The sequence below is a fragment of the Muntiacus reevesi genome, chromosome 22 (assembly GCF_963930625.1).
Source record: "Muntiacus reevesi chromosome 22, mMunRee1.1, whole genome shotgun sequence".
In the NCBI taxonomy this organism is placed as follows: Eukaryota; Metazoa; Chordata; class Mammalia; order Artiodactyla; family Cervidae; genus Muntiacus; species Muntiacus reevesi.
The window spans coordinates 30,861,836-30,879,498 of NC_089270.1; the positions used below are offsets into that span (position 1 = coordinate 30,861,836).

Below are 17,663 nucleotides of genomic sequence, written 5' to 3' on the forward strand. Positions count from 1 at the left end.
AATGCAGGAGAGGTAAGAGTCACAGATGGATCCCTGGATTGGGAAGATCCCCTGGAGGAGGGCATGGCAAACAATTCCAGTATTCTTGCCTGGAGAATCCCATGGACAGAGAAACCTGGCAGACTATAGTCCATAGGTGTGCAAAGAGTTGGAATCTAGTGAAGTTACTTAGCACTCATGACACAATGCCTAATTTCATTAGGTATAGTTCTATTTCAATCATGTAAACTGCCTGATTTCTTTAATAGCACAGTTGGTAAGGAATCTGCCTACAATGCAGGAGACCTGGGTTTTATCCCAGGGTAGGGAAGATCCCCTGGAGAAGGAAATGGGAATTCACTGCAGTATTCTTGCCTGGAGAGCTCCATGGACAGAGGAGCCAGGCAGTCTACAGTTCACGGGGTCAAAAAGAGTCAGACATGACTGAGAGACTAACTTTCAACTTTCACTTTTCAAGCTGTCTGGTCTCACACCAGGTTTGGAAACAAATATAGTAAGGTAAATACTAAGGAGGAAGTGCCTGGTTTAGTATTAACCTGCACAATGTTGCTGCCGTTACGTTGCACAGTCGTGTCCAACTCTTTTCGACCCCATCAGCTGCAGCATGCCAGGCTTTCTTGTCCTCCACCACCTCCCGGAGCTTGCTCAAACTCATGCCCATTGAGGCAGTGATGCCATCAAACCATCTCCTCCTCTGTCGTTACATCTCTTGCCTTCAATCTTTTCCAGCATCAGGATCTTATTTAATGAGTCAGCTCTTCACATCAAGTGGCCAAAGTATTGGAGTTTCAGCTTCAGCATCAGTCCTTCCAATGAATATTAAGGACTGATTTCCATTAGAATTGATGGGTTTAATTGCCTTACTGTCCAAGGGACTCTAAAAAATCTTCTCTAATGCCACAATCCAGTTCAGTCTAGTTCATTTCAGTCATGTCCAACTCTATGTGATCCTATGGACTACAGCACGCCAGGCCTCCCTGTCCATCACCAACTCCCAGAACTTGCTCAAACTCATGTCCATTAAATTTGTGATGTGATCCAACCATCTCATCCTCTGTCGTCCCCTTCTCCTGCCTTCAATCTTGCCCAGCATTAGGATCTTTTCTAATGAGTCAGTTATTTGCATCAGGTGCCCAAAGTATTGGAGTTTCAGCTTCAGCATCAGTCCTGCCAATGAATATTAAGGACTGATTCCTTTAGGATGGACTGGTTGGATCTCCTTGCAGTCCAAGGGACTCTCAAGAGGCTTCCCCAACACCACAGTCTAAAGCATCAATCCCTCTGTGCTCAGCTTTTTTTATAGTCTAACTCTCTCATCCACACATGACTACTGGAAAATCCATAGCTTCGACTAGATGGACCTTTGTTGACAATGTCTGTGCTTTTTAATATGCTGTCTAGCTTGGTCATAGCTTTTCTGCCAAGGAGCAAGCGTCTTTAATATCACAGCTGAAGTCGCCATCAGCAGTGATTTTGGAGACCAAGAAAATGAGTTCTCTCACTGTTTCCATTGTTTGCCCATCTATTTGTCATGAAGTGATGGGACCAGATACCATGATCTTAGTTTTCAGAATCTTGCATTTTAAGAAAGCATCAAATCTTTGATGTTCAGGCTTCATTATGGTCCAGTGATAAAGAAACCACAAGCCAGTGTAGGAGCTACAGGAGATGTGGGCTCAATTTCTGAGTCAGGAGATCCACTGAAGTTTTTCAGTGGTTCAGTCATGTCTGACTCTCTGTCATCCCATGGACTGCTGCATGCCAACCTTCCCTGTACTTCACCATCTCCCAGAGCTTGCTCATACTCATGTCCATCGAGATCACGACGCCATCCAACCATCTTGTCCTCTAGCATCCCCTTCTGTCTTCAATCTTTCCCAGCATCACATCTTTTCTAATGATTCAGTTCTTTGCATCAGGTGGCCAAAATATTGGAGCTTCAGTTTCAATATCCGTCCTTCAAATGAACATTCGTGACTAATTTCCTTTAGGACTGACTGGTTTGTTCTCCTTGCTATCCAAGTGACTCTCAAGAGTCTTCTCCAACACCACAGTTCAAAACCTGCACAATAGGCTACACATATAAAAATGTAGATGAAAGTTTTCTGTAACTTTATGTCATGATCCATAATTAGTTCTTGATATCTGGATCAGATGTTTTGCCCAAGTAGCCACCCTCTCATGGTGTAAAGCCCACCAAAAATAAATAGCTTACAGGCAAAATTGTCACATTCACTGTATATCATAGCATCAGTATCCTTAAAATATCTGGGCCAAGATCAGAAATAAAATCAAATTTACACTCAACATTTAAACATCCCATATAAAAATAATGATAATATATGATACTATAATTTCATTAGGTTTTGAATAAAAATAGGGAGAAATAAGCTATGGAAAGTTTTGAAAAGCTATTTCCTTAACAGAGATGAAATTAGTGTAGTATACCCAGTATTATCAGAGCATGAGCTAGGAAGAAAACAGAAATAAAATTTTAAGACAAGAAAAAAATATTTTCAGCAGTCTTTGTCTCTTTGAGACAGCTACTGTAATATCATGAGAAGTTTAATAGATCAGAGTCTTAGCTGAGGCTTAAATTTAGGGAACTTGTGGGTATTGGGAATTTGGAACACCAATAAATAATAGTAAATCATGGTTAATAAACTGAGAGTTCTTATTTATTTATATAGAGATGATTTAACAAGAGCGCTTTTCTTCTTTTCACAAGCTGTTATATGTAACCTCTTACTCTGTTCATATTATCATGAAAAAGTGAAAATCACAAGTATTAGTCACTCAGTTGTGTACAACTCCTTGCCGTCCCATGGACTAGAGCCCACCAGGCCCCTCTATCCATGGAATTCTTCAGGTAAGATGTGGGAGTGGGCTGCCATTCCCTTTTCCAGGGGATCTTCCCTACCCAGGAACTGAACCTGGGTCTGTCTCCTGCCTTGAAGGTGGATTCTTTACCATCTGAGCCACCAGGGACACCCCATCACCCATATATATCATACTTAGCCTTATAATCAGGAAAGCCTATATATCAGAAGAGGTGTCCTGAAACTGCCAAGAAGAAAAGTAGATCAATTTAGTAACAAATACATTAGACAAAGAATGACATACAAGAGCTACAGACTGTTTTTCATTTTATTTGAGGAATTCTGTTAGGAGTTCAGACCTTTTAAATACTTGTCTTTTGTCAACTTCTCCAAAACAAACCATGAAAGAAAAAACAAACAAACAAACAACAACAACAAAAAAAAAGCAAAAACTGTTGATCTTCCTAGGCTAGGATTATTTAACTTATTATAGGAAACAAGAACAGCACCTTGACAAAGTTTCATTAATTTTCAGTAAAAGGAAATCAGAGAAAAATAATTCTAAGGTGTTGAGTTCTGATTGGTTATATTAAGGAGGACTTAGTAATGTAAGGAACAGTTTGGAATTTAGCAAAGTTGAAGGTATAACTTCGGATTTCTGGACACAGTGAGATCCGGAAACTTGTCCTGGTGAGCAAGCCATATGGTTTAATAAACATACTATTTTACTTGTGTGCTTGTATAATCCTGTCATCCTGGGACAAGTTACTAAGCCATTGTTTCTGGATCATAGCAATATTTAACAGAGAATGAGGGAAAAAAAAATCCTATTTTCATCTTTGAGAAACTGGAATCAGGCTGATAGCCTTAACAAGTAAAAGAGACAAGACAAACAAGCAAAAGCCTTACCCCACTAACTATACAAAAAAGATCTTCAAGACCCAGATGACTGCAATGGTGTGATCACTCACCTAGAGCCAGACATCCTGGAATATGAAGTCAAGTGGACCTTAGGAAGCATCACTATGAACAAAGATAGTGGAGGTGATGAAATTCTAGTTGACCTATTTCAAATCCTAAAAGATGATGCTGTGAAAGTGCTGCCCTCAATGTGCCAGCAAATTTGGAAAGCACAGCAAATTTGGAAAGCACAGCAGTGGCCAGAGAACTGGCAATCCCAAAGAAAGGCAATGCCAAAGAATGTTCAAATTACCACATAACTGCACTCATCTCACATGCTAGGAAAGTAATGCTCAAATGCCTCCAAGCCAGGCTTCAATAGTATGTGAACTGTAAACTTCCACATGTTCAAGCTGGATTGAGAAAAGGCAGAGGAAGCAGAGATCAAATGTCAACATCCTCTGGATCATGAAAAAGCGAGAGAGTTCCAGAAAAACATCTACTTTTGCTTTATTGACTATGTCACAGCCTTTGACTGTGGGGATCACAATAAACTGTGGAAAATTCTTAAAGAGATGGGAATACCAAACCATCTGACCTGCCTCCTGAGAAATCTGTATGCAGGTCAAGAAGAAACAGTTAGAACTGGACATGGAAAGACAGAATGGTTCCAAATCAGGAAAGGAGTACATCAAGTCTGTATATTGTCACCCTGATTATTTAACTAATATGCAGAGTACATAATGAGAAATGTCAGGCTGGGTGAAGCACAAGCTGGAATCAAGATTGCTGGGAGAAACATCAGTAACCTCAGATATGCAGATGACACCACCCTTATGGCAGAAAGTCAAGAAGAACTAAAGATCCTCTTGATGAAAGTGAAAGAGGAGAGTGAAAAAGTTGGCTTAAACCTGAACATTCAGAAAACTAAGATCATGGCATCCAGTTACGTCACTTCATTGCAAATAGATGGGGAAACAATGGAAACAGTGAGAGACTTTGTGTATTGGGCTCCAAAATCACTGCAGATGGTGATTGCAGCCATGAAATTAAAAATTGCCTGTTCCTTGGAAGAAAAGCGATGACCAATGTAAACAGCATATTAGAAAGCAGAGACTTATTTACCAACAAAGGTCCTTCTAGTCAAAGCTATGGTTTTTCCTGTAGTCATGTATGAATGTGAGTGTTGGACTATAAAGAAAGCTGAGCTCTGAAGAATTGATGCTTTTGAACTGTGATGTTGGAGAAGACTCTTGAGAATCCCTTGGACTGCAAGGAGATCCAACCAGTCAATACTAAAGGAAATAGTCCTAAATATTCTTTGGATGGATTGATGCTGAAGCTGAAACTCCAATAATTTGGAGACCAGATGCAAAGAACTGATTCATTGGAAAAAAACCCTGATGCTGGAAAAAATTGAAGGCGGGAGGAGAAGGGGAGGACAGGATGAGATGGTTGGGTGGTATACTGTATGCAGTGGACATGAGCTTGAGTAGGCTCTGGGAGTTGGTGATGGACAAGGAGGTCTGCCGTGCTCAGTCCATGGGGTCGCAAAGAGCCAGACACAACTGAGTGACTGAACGAACCACTAATCTAGGATTGGGAGTTATTTCATCCCGTTGAGAAATGAGAACTTCAGCATCAGTGATTTCTTTGGGGTGAGCTTAGCATCGCTGATACATTCTAAATTAGTATTTTCTATCATAAAAAATGCAGTTAGATCTATTAACAGCACAAACTGATAATTTGCTTATTTCAGTTTATAATGATCAATGAAAATTAATGTGGCATTGTCTTTTAGAAAAGTATTTCTTTTATTATTCTGCAATGCCTAGCTTTGTACAAAATATGTGCATGGATATTTCCACTATTAAATCCTTTGGAGGAAAAACAAATGAAATAATGTCTTAGAAATTTTACACTTCAAAGATTATAGGAAGTGATTTTCCAATATGCAGTGTAAAATAATTTATATTCTCTCTGCTAGTTGAAGAAATTTTATCTCATTATACCACATAGAAGGAAGTATAATATTCTCACAATATAAAATAGAAAGATACACATTTCCATCAAAATGTTTCATGGAGAAAGTAAACATAAGCAAATCTTTACCGATTTCTCTCAGAAACTGCTGAGCAAGCAAAGTATTTTGTAGATTCAAACCACAAGTTTGTTATATAAGACAGTCAAATAAAATAAAGTTGCAGAAATTTCAGTCAGCTTTTTGTATCCACTATAGTTCTGATAGATTCTTGAATGCTTTTAACTATTAAATTACATCATTTACAAGCTAATTTCCCTCAAGTTTTTAGAACTTGTCATAGCATATTGTAGTAAACAAAATGATAGTTGATCAACAGGGCCCCAGATTTTTGCTGCTTTGATTTTTTTTTTTTTGAACTATTGTTTAACATTATTCAACATTCCTGAGCAGAAATGTCCACATCTGTTCATTGAAAGAAGTGAGGCAAGATGACTTCTTACTAGATTTTAACTTCTAAAATCTGAGCCTGTGACCTTATTAGTGGAGTTGATCCTTTTCTTGGTCTTAGTAGGTTGTGTGGAGATTCAGTGGGAAGAAACCAGATACATTAGGAAACAATACTCAACTTTTTAAGTGGACCCCACAGAATGATCTTCTTGATAAGAAGGTGACAAAAAAAATACTAGGTTCTAATTAAGAGAAAATCTCAGGGACAATAGTGGAACAGCAAGGTAAAACATCAATACCAGATAACAATTATCTTTTGCCTATAAATTTTCAATAGCTTCTTGACTGGTCGTCTTGTCTTCCCACTCTTTTATCTCAGCTCTCCTGCTATTGTAGTGCTTTTATCTAAAATGATATAGGAAACATCTATACTTTTCTTTGAACTTTCAGTAACTCACATTGCCTAAAAATCAAAGTGCAGCTGATAGAAGATGACTTTGTAAACAGTACATCCATCATTTTTCCTCTATTGCCAAAAGCCCCCTGAGATTCTCCACACATTGTCAGAATGAATCATTCCCTCTATTCATAAGAAACAACGTTTCTTAACCTCCATGATTTTGAACATAATGTTCTTTGAATCAAGAATCAGTCCACACTTGTCCACTAGACAAAGCAACTCTGCACTAACATCCCCTCTAATGTATAGCTTTCCCCCATTTCCTCAGACAGTCTTCCTTTGGAAATTCACAAATATTTGCATGATCTCAAGAGCATAGCAATCCTCAGCAGAAAGCATTACCTTCATAACTGACTTATACTGTCAATTTCTATTTCTAAGAATGGGACTCAGAATTTATTGTTCTCATTGATCTCTTTCTTAAGTTCAGTTCAGTTCATTTCAGTTGCTCAGTCGTGTCCATCTCTTTGCGATCCCATGAATTGCAGGATGCCAGGACTCCCTGTCCGTCACCAACTCCCAGAGTTTATCTTAGTTTTGTGAATGTTGAGCTTTAAGCCAACATTTTCACTCTCATCTTTCACTTTCATCAAGAGGCTTTTCAGTTCCTCTTCACTTTCTGCCATAAGGGTAGTGTCATCTACATATCTGAGGTTATTGATATTTCTCCCGGCAATCTTGATTCCAGCTTGTGCTTCTTCCAGCCCATCGTTTCTCATAATGTACTCTGCATATAAGTTAAATAAGCAGAGTGACAATATATAGCCTTGATGTACTCCTTTTCCTATTTGGAACCAGTCTGTTGTTCCATGTCGAGTTCTCACTGTTGCTTCCTGACCTGCATATAGGTTTCTCAAGAGGCAGGTCAGGTGGTCTGGTATTGCCATTTCTTTCAGAATTTTCCACAGTTTATTGTGATCCACACAGTCAAAGGCTTTGGCATAGTCAATAAAGCAGAAATAGATGTTTTTCTGGAACTCTCTTGCTTTTTTGATGATCCGGTATATATTGGCAACTTGATTTCTGGTTCCTCTGCCTATTCTAAAACCATCTTGAACATCTGGAAGTTCACAGTTAATGTATTGCTGAAGCTTGGCTTGGAGAATTTTGAGCATTACTTTACTAGCGTGTGAGGTGAGTGCAATTGTGTGGTAGTTTGAGCATTCCTTGTCATCTCTTTCTTAGGTCACCCAAAAACCAAAACTTTTATCACTCATGGTGGTGGCAATGGCATCTCTGAGGCCATTTACCATGCGATTCCCATGGTGGGACTCCTTGTTTGTTGACAAACCTGATAATATTGCTCACATGGAGGCCAAGGGAACATCTATTAGACTTGAACACAATGGCAAGTACAGATTTGCTCAATGCATTGAAGACTCTCATTTATGACCCTTCATGAGTATAGCATTTTTTTTAACTTGGTAGTATCTATAGATCGATAAGTTCTCTTTTCAACAGTGAATATGAGTTCATTTCCCTTATTGAGGCTAATTTTAAAATACTTAAAATTAAATAACTAATCTGAATTTTACTTTTACATTCAACTAGTTGTTTCAAAGTTGAAACAACTTTGAATCCTATTGATTTAATAAGCAACTGCTGCTGTTTAGACTGTAAGTGGTATCTGACTCTTTGTGACCCCATAGATTGTAGCCCACCAGGCTCCTCTGTCCATGGGATTCCCCAGGCAAGAATAATGGAGCGGGGCACCATTTCCTTCTCCAGATGAGCAACTAATCAGTGTAATAATTTCCATGCCCCCTCCCCCCAAAATCTAAAGGCTATATAGCATATTGTAACAAGTATGCATTTTTTAGTGTATGACAGAATCCATACAAGGGTTGCCTGATGGCTCAGTGGTAAAGAATCTGCCTGCAATGCAGGAGAAATGGGAGACATGGATTTGATCCGTGGGTTGGGAAAATCCCCTGGAGGAGGAAATAGCAACCCACTCTAGTATTCTTGTCTGAAAAATCCCACGGGTGGAGGAAACTGGTAGGTTAAAGTCCAAAGGATCACAAAGAGTTAAGACACAACTGAGCAACTGAACATACACAGCACATCCACAGAAGACTGAAAATTGAGAAAAGAATTATTCCAATTCAATGCTTAGAATTTCTGAAACTTTAAAAATACTATGAATTGCTAATCTTCTTGTCTCTATAGGTTTGCTTATTCTGAACATTTTACTTAAATAGCATCATACAATATGCAACTTTTAATAACTGACTTCTTTAATTAGCAGAAAAAATTTAGTTAGATCTATATTGCAGCATGTACCAGTACTTTTTATTATTGAATAATATTCTATACTATATCCGTACCATATCACAGTCTATTAATGCATTCATCAATTGATGGACATTTCATTTTTTTTCACTTTTGTCTATAATGAAAAGAAGCTACAAACACTGCTATACATGTTTGTGTGAACATAGCTTTTTATTGCTTTTTGGTAGCTATCTAGATATCATACACTGGGTCATAGGATGATTTTATATTTATGACAAACTACCAAGCTGTTTTCCAAAGTGGTCACATTCTACATTTTCACCAACAGTGTATTAGGGTTCTAATCCTCCATATCTTTGCCAACACATGCTTTTATATATTATAGTTTTTATTTTAGGCATGATAATGAATATGATCTCTCTGTGGTCTTGATTTACATTTTCCTTGTGGCTACTATGTTGCAAATATTTTCATGTTTTTATTGGTCACTTGTATCGTTTTAGAGACATGTCTCTTCCAGCCCTTTATCTACTTATTAATTTGGTTGTCTTTTTTATTATTGAGCTATTAGAACTCTTATGTGTCATATACACAAGTCTCTTTTCAGATATATGGTTTGCAAATATATTCTCCATTAGTAAGTTACTTTTCTCTTGCCAGTGTCCTCTGAAACACAATTTTATACAAAAATTGATAGAATACATCTTTAATAATTAAATATTTCCATACTTCATTGAATCTGTTAAAACTGTTAAAATTTCCCACAAAGGAAATTTCCAGTTCAGATGCCTTCATCAGCAAATATGTCAAAATACTTAAGAAAGAAATACTATTGATCTTCTACAAACTCTTTAGATAATATCAAACATATTGGCACTTTTCAGGTCATTTGATGAGGCTGTAATCCCTACTATCAAAACCAGGCAATGACATTACAGGAAAAAGTATTTTTTAACACAAATCCTTCTGATCAAAATCAGCTTATTCCAGGATTGAAATTTTGTTTAAATGTATGAAAATGAATATAATTCAATAAATTGTCAACATAAAAGAGAAAAATATTATGATCAGTCCAATGATTAAATAATTGATAAAAGTCAACATCCATTCATGGTATCAAAAGAAATATTTTGCAAACTAAAATAGAAATTACTTCAATCTTACAATTGATATATTCAAAAACCAATACAAATGATTACACTTCCTGGCAAAATATATACAGCTTTATCCCGTTCATTAGAAATCAAGAAAATATAAATTAAACCTCATTTTTACTTCATCATAAAAGCTAAAATTTGAGAATTATCACAACCAAGCATTGATAAGAATGTGGAGAAATAGGAAGCTTTCCATACTGCTGATGAGAACACAAATTAACAAACCACTTCAGAAAACTGTTTAGTAATATTAAAGAGACCTAAACCTGCATGCAGCCTTCTCTCAACAATCCCATTCTTAGATATATAACTAATAAACATGTATAAGTATATAAACCAAAATACATATATCAGAATAATTACAATCACATAACTAATAAAGACCAAAAAGCTTTTAGCAATCCAAATGCCCAATGATCAAACAATGAATAAATAATTTGTGGTACTATCAAACAAGGGAATACTATACAACAGTGGAATCAACCAACACCTACACAAGTCAGACACAAATAACTACATACCATGTGATTCCAATATGTACACAAGTTACATCACTGTACGGTGTTAGAGGTCAGGCTAGTACTTAATCTGGGGAAGAGAGAAGTGACTGGAAGCTTCCACCAGGAAGGAATGCCTGTGGGGAGTTTATAATACTCTACAGCCTGATCTGGGTAGGAATTATATTTGTGTTTTACTTGGTGATAATTTTCTAGCTTATTTGAGTTTTGAGCTGTTTACCTGGGATTTGTGTAGCTTTCATATATGCTTCGTACTTAAAGGTTTACTTTAGATTTATAACAAATTTTAAAATGTCTAGAGGTAATATCAAAATAAACAAATGAAGAAACAAACAAAAACAGTGGAAGAACTGCTGTTGACTACTATCTTAAGGTGATTAAGAAAAGACACTCTGCCACTCTGATCATAATACTATAATACTGATACAAAGGCTTCAGTCGAAAACCTGAAACATGCTCCAGGCTATTGTGGGGAAGAATGCTCCAGAAGAACAAAAGACACTGCAAGTTCAAAGGTGCTAAGATGAGAAAACATTTGCAACATCAACAAACAGCTAGAAGGCCAATTGCCTATAACAGAGTGCCTGAACAAAGTGATCAGGGAAGAGATTACCAGGCGTCTGAGCATGTACGATACTATGGACCAAAGAACAGATTTGGGTTTTATTCTAAATGTGATAAGAAGTCAGATGGAAATTTTAAGTAGAGAGATATAATAACCTAATAGGTATCTCTAAAAAATAATTTTGTCCACTGGTAGAAAATAGATAGTGGAATGGAGAAAATTCAAAGCACTTGGACTGCTTAGGAGTCATTTCATTTTTTATTACACTATTACTCTGTTCTATTATACTACAAGAGCATCATCTTGAACTTGCCTTTTCACTATCCAGCATACAGTGTTTAGAATGGCTCTTATCAATTTCTACGGTAGAAAAGATTGAAATTTCCCACCTGACCTTCCATTTTCATTTTTTAAATAACTGTCAATCATAAAATTTCCATTTAAAAGTCAAGTTTTCAATGAGGACTCAGTTTAAAATAGACTACTGTTTTTGTAATTGTAGCTTCCCTTGTGGCTCAGCTGGTAAAGAATCTGCCTGCAATGCCGGAGTCCCTGGATTCGATTCCTGGGTTGGGAAGATCCCCTGGAGAAGGGAAAGGCTACCCACTTCAGTTTCCTGGCCTGGAGAATTCCATAGACTGTACAGTCCATGGGGACACAAATAATTGGACAGGACTGAGTGACTTTCACTTTCACTTTTCTGTAATTGTATAACATTTACTTTGAATAATTTGTATGACTCTTTTTGAAAACCATCTATGCCATTGGTATACTTAAGCAAAGTAGCTTCCCTTCAACATTTGTATCTTTGTAGTTCTTCTTTAGATAGAAAGAAAATGCTATGAGGCTATCAAGAATTCACCATGATCAGCGTGTAAGGCCCCTGGACCGAGCAGTCTTCTGCATCGAATTTGCCACATGCCACAAAGGAGCCAAGCTCCTGAGGCCAGTTGCCCATGACCTCACCTGGTATTAGTACCACTCTCTGGACGTGATTGGGTTCCTGCTGGCCTGTGTGATAACTGTTGGATTTGCCATCACAAAGTGTTGTCTGGTTTGTTTATGGAAGTTTTCTAAAACAGGAAAGAAGGAGGAAAGGGAGTATCTGTATCTGAGAGCTGTAGCAAGTTTACTCCATGGATGGAAGTCATCCAGCAAGAAGGAGTTATGATAAGGATCCTGTCCTCCTGTGACAAAATGGCTTTTCACAATTCAGCATCTCAAATTAAAGTTTATTTTCAAGGGGTTTTCTTTTTAAGAGTTGAAATAAGTCATGCCATGAGAAAAGTTGGTGAAAAATAAAATAAACATGAAACTATATGGGTATATATTGAAATTTATTATTTTAACACAAAAGTTATACTGAAAAGAAACCTTTGAATATGATAATGTTTTACATGTTGTGAATAGACACAAGAACAATAAGAAGTCTATTTACAATATCTGTATTACTTTGCAGATATTCAGAGTATTTTATCTTTACTTTGGTGCAGAATAGTGTAGCTTTATCTTGCTACAGAAACTGTTCAATGATTAGAATTGTGTTTTACAATTTTGTTTCACTTGTAAGACCTCTAAAACTTCTTGGTTATTACTGTTCATCTAGCCTCAGCATCACTTCTTATCTAAAACCATGGCAAGCCATTTGCCTTCATCCAGTTTACACCTCATTTCCCAGTGGAATATCTGTGGAATTAGAAATATATCAGCTGATATCTGCCTCCTATTATGTTGTTCTTTAGTTGCTAAGTCTTATCCAAATCTTTTGGGACCCCATGGACTATAGCTCATCAGCTTCCTCTGTCCATGGAATTATCCTGGCAAGAATAATGGAGTGGATTGCCATTTCTTAATCAGGAGATCTTCCCAATCCAAGGACTGAACCAGTGCCTCCTGTGTTGCGGACAGATTCTTTACCGCTGTGCCACATAGGAAGCCCAATAGGCTTAACTGTTTTTCCTCAAATCTATTCTGCAACACAGGCAGCCTAAAAAGGATCAGTAGTCATGGTACACTGAGAATTGCTACAAATCTCCAACAAAGTCAAACAGTCCAATACGGAAATAAATAAAGAATATGAACAAGAAATTGACAGAAGTGAAATGGCCAATGACCTATAAAAAATGACAAAGGCCACTCGTGCTTTCAGAAATGCAAATTAAATCAGTTAGTTATTTTCCTACAAGTGATTTGTGAAACAAATATTCTGGTAGAATTATTTCTCTGGAAATGGACCCTTTTATTGCTTTTTCTTTTTCTTTCTTTTTTTTTTTTTTTTTTGTTATTTTGTATTGGGATATATTTGCTTATCAGTTTGTTAGTGTCTGCTCTACCATGTCATGAATCAATTCTATGTATACACATATCCCATCCCTTGTGAGCCTTTCTCCCATCCCCTCACTCCACCACTCTAGATCCCACCCCTCTAAGATCACCAAGTTTAGCTCCCTGTGTTTAGAGCAGTTTTCTGCTCCTATCTAGTTTACACATGGTAGTGTATATATGGACTTCCCAGCTGACACAGTGGTAAAGAATCTGCCTGCCAAAGCAGGAGATGCAGATTCGATCTCTGGGTTGGGAAAACCCTTAAATGGCTGTCAGTGAACAAACCTACAGCATAAGTATGTATGAGTGATGTGGTCACTAGAGTAAGCAGGTAGATTATAGGAATTATTGTTGAATGCTCTCCATGTCACATTACTAGCTAAAGAACAAGTTCTAGGAATTACACAGCCTAAGAATGACACTCTCCTTTGGAAATAAAATTAAATATATGCAAATTTATATAACCACAGAGGAAATGATCTTAAAGAATATTCCGAATTTCCAATGATGGGAATTTAAGTTTTAATTCTCTAAATTTCATCATTTGACATTCACAATAATGTTTTCACTTGCTAATTATGTGACTTTAAAAATAATTGGTGAAATCAACATATTGATTCATGATATTAAGTCCTAAGATTTTAATATCATGCTATCAATGTACTAGCTTCATTCAAGACTTGAAATGACTGGAAATTTGAGATAATATCAATATCAAATGAGGGCCTTTTTTAGGACACCTATTTTATGTTTTAAGTATTATAAATAAATATATGACCACATTGTATTTACAATGTCAATAATTGTAAAATCTTAACTCACAAAAATTCCATTATTATGGTTTAAGTATCAATATTTAATGAATTTTTCAATAACTTAGGGAATTCTGCTGGCATACATCTATACTTAGATTTGTAGTGTTTTTGAGACATAACTACAAGTACTATGACAGCTCTCCCATTGAGTAATTTTCTCTCTCTTGAACTTTAGTTAAGTATGGTTGCTGTCTCACAAATGTTTCAGCTTAACTTCATGGCTCAGTTATGAAATACAACACATTCTGTCTCCATTTTTCTTTCTGCCCCTGTCTTTATGTCTATGTCTGTTTATCTTTATCTCTCTTTCTCACCTCTCTATCTCCCTCCTCACCATACGCAAAGTTTCCATTAAAATGACCATTTGGTGGCGTGAGACATAGATATGCCTAAGAAGTGCCAGCAGTTCCAGGCTTCCACCAGTTTGACTCTTCCCAAATCAATCATCTGGTATGTCCTTCAGATGATTACAACCTGTCATCACAAGACTGAAACCATCTGAGAAACCATGTAAAAGAATCACCTAGCCAAGCCCAGCCAACACCCACAACTATGAGAGATAAAATGATTATTGTTGTTCTAAGCCAGTATATTTAAGGGCAAATTATATGCACTGACACATAACAGGAACAATAATTACACATTTGTCATAATATTGCACTGCGGGGAGCCGGCCTGACTGCTCAGGTTCCTTCTTGGCCCTGAGAGAGATCAAGAGGTCCCTCTCTGTCCCGCCACCCCTGATTTATTAAAGTGCAGGTTGGCCTTTCTTACCTCCCTCAAGGAAATTGCTGTAGTGACCTTTTACCCATTTTCCTGACGAGATTGTCAGGCTCCTGTTTATGGTTTATGTCTAGGTAATCTTTAGGTAATCTTTAACTGATTGTAATCATACTAAGACGCTAGTCCCTTGCTCTGCTAGTCTTAAAGAGTTAAGATAAAATTTCTGAGCAAAGACTAATGCCTGCGATTCTGCACATATACATGTCCTTGATCTAAATTTAATGAGTCCTGTTAGCATATATATGTATGTTACCCCTCAATAAAGTTGTCGGTTGTCGGTTTCAGTCGAGAGCTGACTCCGTCCCCCTCAACCCCATCTTTCCTAGTCTTTATTTTCTTAGGTATTTCAGCGATTGCGTCCGTGACTGGTTAGTTTGCCGGCAGACTCTGGCATTGCACTTAAAATATAACTGTCAATATTACATTTTGAAAATAACTATAACCCAGAAAGGGGAGCCACCATACCATAATGATATAGAGGTTGCACTTGGAACACAGATAGACAAAATTTAAGTCCCTGCAAAACCACTACAGAGTTATGGGGGTTGGGCAAGTTAATCAATTACATTATTTAGGCTGTTCAGTGAAATACAGATTAGGTAGTGGTGTTAACTGAACCTCCCAGTTGGTGCAGTGGTAAAGAATCCACCTGCCAGTACAGGAGATGCAGGTTCTATCTCTGAGTCAGGAAGATCCTCTGGAGAAGGAAATGGCAACCCACTCTATTTCCTTGCCTGGAAAATTCCATGGACAGAGGAGCCTGGTTGGCTACAGTCAATGAGGTCCCAGAGAGTTGGACCCAACAGTGCTATGCACACAATTGGTATTAACTACCTCCTGAGGTTGATGAAAGGCTGAATGTGCTAACATTGTTAAGCAGTAAAAATAATTACTGTATAGAATGAAATGCAATTTGCATTAACTATTATTATGTAAATACATCAGAACATTGCCACAATAATTTTAGTCTTCATTTTACTTGATTATTTTTAAATATAACATGTTTCAAAAGTAAATGAAAATAATAACAACATTTCCTATTAAAGATGTAGGAATTAAATTTATGGTACAGGATTGGGTTAAGTTGGTGGAGTAGGAGAACAGTGAGATCACCCCCCACCATAAACATATCAGCAATACATCTTCATGTGGAACAGTTCACACAGGAAACTAATTGGAACCTGGCAAAACTCTTTAACAATTAATGATATAATATAGATTTCCATGTAACTGGGTAAGATGGATGAAAACATAGGTTTGGGACTTCTGTCCCTGGAAGGCATCTGAAAGGAAGAGAAGGTTTACCGAGACAGACCCTCAGCCTGGGGATTAAGTAAGTGGAGCCACAGACTGTACATCCCAGTCCTGTGGAGGAGACAAGTCCTTTTGGCTGCTGAGACAGGTAGAAGGGCTAGAGAGGCTTAGAAGCTGTTCTCGAAGAGTGCACATGTGCGGGCTTGCCAACAAACAGGGTAGAGAAGCTCTGTGCTGATAGTTGCTGCCTCACTGCACTCCCCGATGCAAGCTGGTATATGTCAATTATAAAGACATATGAACCTAAGATCAGAGATCAAAACACATGAAGCAAAGATATTGAAGAAGAGACTTCCCACGTGCCTAGTGGTTAGCAATCTGACTGCCAGTGCAGAGGACACCGGTTCAAACCCTGGTCAGGGAAGGTCCTACATGCCGCGGAGCAGCTAAGCCCATGCTCCACAACTACTGACCCTGCACTCCAGAGCCTGCAAGAGCCTCCAGAGCCTCCAGAGCCTCCAGAGCCTCCAGAGCCAAGCACCCCAGAGGTCATGCTCCGCAACAAGAGAGGTTGCCATGATGAGAAGCCTGCCACCACAACCAGAGAGTAGCCCCCACTCACCACAACTAGGGAAAGACCCAGTGCAGCTAAAGGAAATAAATAAATTTGGGGCTTCTCTAGTGGCTCAGATGGTGAGAATCTGCCTGCAGTGAAGAAGACTCACGTTTGATCCCTGGGCCCAGAAGATCCCCTGGAGAAGGGAATGGCTACCCACTTCAGTATTCTTGCCTGGAGAATTCCATGGTCAGAGGAGCCTGGAGAACTACAGTCCATGGGGTCGCAAAGAGTCAGACATGACTGAGTGACTAACACACATACACATACAGAAGAGAATGCAAAATTTACAAAAATTTACAACTTTGATTTCTTAGAAACCTCACCAATAATTTCCTTGCTTTTGTACTTGTTTTCCTGATTTCTATTTCGTTTATTTTACTCTGTCATTAAATATTTCCTTCCTTATGCTAACATATTCTCTTTTTTATAACTCCTCATATTTCAGGTTAGGCTATTTGAGATTTTTTTCTTACTATGTGCATTTGTTGCCATAAACTTGTATCATATTACTGCTTCCTGTATCTCATACATTTTGGCATGTTTTGTTTCCATTTTCATTTGTTTCAAGATATTTCTTATTATTTATTTCCCTTTTGATTTCTTGTTTGACACATTCATTGTTCAAGGGGGCATTGTTTAATTTACACTTGCATTTTTCAGTTTTTCATCTTTTTTTTTTTTTATTTCTAGTTTCACATCATTCATAATTTCCATTATTTTCTTATTGATTCTCTGCCTGGATGATTTCTCTGTTGTTGAAAGTGGGATATTGAAGTCTCTTA

The 17,663-nt window shown here is 37.6% G+C and overlaps 1 pseudogene; it reads left to right on the forward strand.

Annotated features, from left to right (window-relative positions):
* Positions 1-4,800: 4,800 nt before the first annotated feature.
* LOC136152744 (UDP-glucuronosyltransferase 2B18-like) lies at positions 4,801-16,873 on the forward strand (annotated as a pseudogene).
* Positions 16,874-17,663: the final 790 nt, after the last annotated feature.